Source organism: Schistocerca cancellata, unplaced genomic scaffold (genome assembly GCF_023864275.1).
Source record: "Schistocerca cancellata isolate TAMUIC-IGC-003103 unplaced genomic scaffold, iqSchCanc2.1 HiC_scaffold_738, whole genome shotgun sequence".
Taxonomy (NCBI): Eukaryota; Metazoa; Arthropoda; class Insecta; order Orthoptera; family Acrididae; genus Schistocerca; species Schistocerca cancellata.
Genome location: NW_026046749.1, coordinates 55,001 through 57,500, shown reverse-complemented (window position 1 = coordinate 57,500; position 2,500 = coordinate 55,001).

The following is a 2,500-nucleotide window of genomic DNA, read 5'->3' as shown; positions in this document are numbered from 1 at the left end:
ACCTAACCTATGTCACCTTAACCTAACCTATGTCACCTTAACCTAACCTATGTCACCTTAACCTAACCTATGTCACCTTAACCTAACCTATGTCACCTTAACCTAACCTATGTCACCTTAACCTAACCTATGTCACCTTAACCTAACCCATCTTGCACCCTAACCTAACCTATGTTGCACCTTAACCTAACCTATGTCGCACCTTAACCTAACCTATTTTGCACCGTTACCTAACTCAATATGCACCGCAATTTAACTCAATATGCACCGCAATGTAACGCAATTTGTACCGCAATTTGTACCGCAATGTAATGCAATTTGTACCGCAATGTAATGCAATTTGTACCGCAATGTAATGCAATTTGTACCGCAATGTAATGCAATTTGTACCGCAATGTAATGCAATTTGTGCCGCAATCTACCCCAAGTTGTGCCGCAATCTACCCCAAGTTGTGCCGCAATCTACCCCAAGTTGTGCCGCAATCTACCCCAAGTTGTGCCGCAATCTACCCCACGTCGTGCCCCAACGTGACCCAGGTTGTGCCCCAACGTGACCCAGGTTGTGCCCGAACCTGACCCAGGTTGTGCCCGAACCTGACCCAGGTTGTGCCCGAACCTGACCCAGGTTGTGCCCGAACCTGACCCAGGTTGTGCCCGAACCTGACCCAGGTTGTGCCCGAACCTGACCCAGGTTGTGCCCGAACCTGACCCAGGTTGTGCCCGAACCTGACCCAGGTTGTGCCCGAACCTGACCCAGGTTGTGCCCGAACCTGACCCAGGTTGTGCCTTAACCTGACCCAGGTTGTGCCTTAACCTGACCCAGGTTGTGCCTTAACCTGACCCAGGTTGTGCCTTAACCTGACCCAGGTTGTGCCTTAACCTGACCCAGGTTGTGCCTTAACCTGACCCAGGTTGTGCCTTAACCTGACCCAGGTTGTGCCTTAACCTGACCCAGGTTGTGCCTTAACCTGACCCAGGTTGTGCCTTAACCTGACCCAGGTTGTGCCTTAACCTGACCCAGGTTGTGCCTTAACCTGACCCAGGTTGTGCCTTACCCTGCTCTGTAATTGGCATATGACACGTTACATTAATGTATTGTTGTCCAACCGCAACCCGCTCAGAATAGTTCGCGACTCGCACTCCCCGGTCTCATGTGTATCGTTTCATGTTCAACACGTCGCAAGTGTTGCTTCCTTTTTACATGCTCACGCTATACACTGTAATGTGGACGCCAGCAGGACGTACATCGCCCCCCCCCCACCCTTCCCCCTTCCCCCTGCCTTCGCAAGCTGGTCGGTCAGGTGCATGCCGAAGCACTCAGTCTACGTCGTGTTCTGTCCTGTGTCCACTGTCCGCCGATGTACGCCTAACCCACACACTGTACTGCACAGCGGTCCTCATGTACTGAATGATACACTCTGGCACATGTGTGACCGTACAAAGACTGCGGTGAACCATACCGTCCAGATGTTGTGCACACAGCTACGTGTCATCTCGCCATAACAGCTGCATTGCAGTGTGGTACGCCATAGAGACGTGTGGGAGTAATGGACGCGGTGGATGGCGATCAGCATGAGCCGTCTGTTCATGTAGTGGCGCGTGTATGCAGACGTAGTAGTCTCTTCTCACACAATGTGATAGCACGGTGCCCCGCGTTCCACATCTGCGACATGCTACAGAGGCCGGTTGACAGTTGGTCGCGCAATGGACATCGCATACGTACGGGGGCACCTTCCACGTGCCCTCTAGTTGGGCACATTTTGTTGCGTGGATGTGAGCGGACGTATTGTGTCTTGACACCTGACAGGCAGGCATGCAATAATAGTTGACTTTGCAAACGGGGATGGACGTGTACGTTTACTGGTGACGTTACGCAAATGAACAACTGGTAACCCGTTGTGGTGCGGTTGTCCTTGCTGGAGGTACATCTGTGAGGGCAACGATCGGTACAGCTACGAAGCGGTCCCCACCATACCAACGAACGTGAATGTGAATCTGGGTGTGAAGCGATACGCGGCTGTGGGTGGGTGGGACTGTCCCCGGCCGGTGAGGGGGGGCCGCCCGGCGTGCTGGCCGCGCGGTGCGTGGGCGCACGCGCTACAGCCGGCTGGTGGGGGCGCCCAGTGGCAGGCGCGCCGGCCGACGGACGCGGCAGGCGGCGCAGCTGCGCGCCGGGGCACCCTGCGCGCGGCGCCGTGCAGCCAAAGTGGGTCCTCGCCGGCCCGGTGCGAAGCGCGGTGGACATCTGCAGTGTGCTGGTCCGATTGAGGACTGTGTGCGTTGAGGATGCGCCGCCGCCCGGCACTCGGCGCCGCGACGCCGTCTGCTGCTCGGTCGCCCCAGCGGTTCTCGCTGGTGGTTTGTATCGCAGTTGTGCAGACGTGTTGGCACGTGCGCTGTGCTGGGAGAGTTCGCTTCGGCACCCACGTGGGGCCTTTTCCCTTCTGTGGCGCTGGCGTTGGAGCTGCCGGTCACCGTAGGTGGCGCGTGTTGTCTCCCG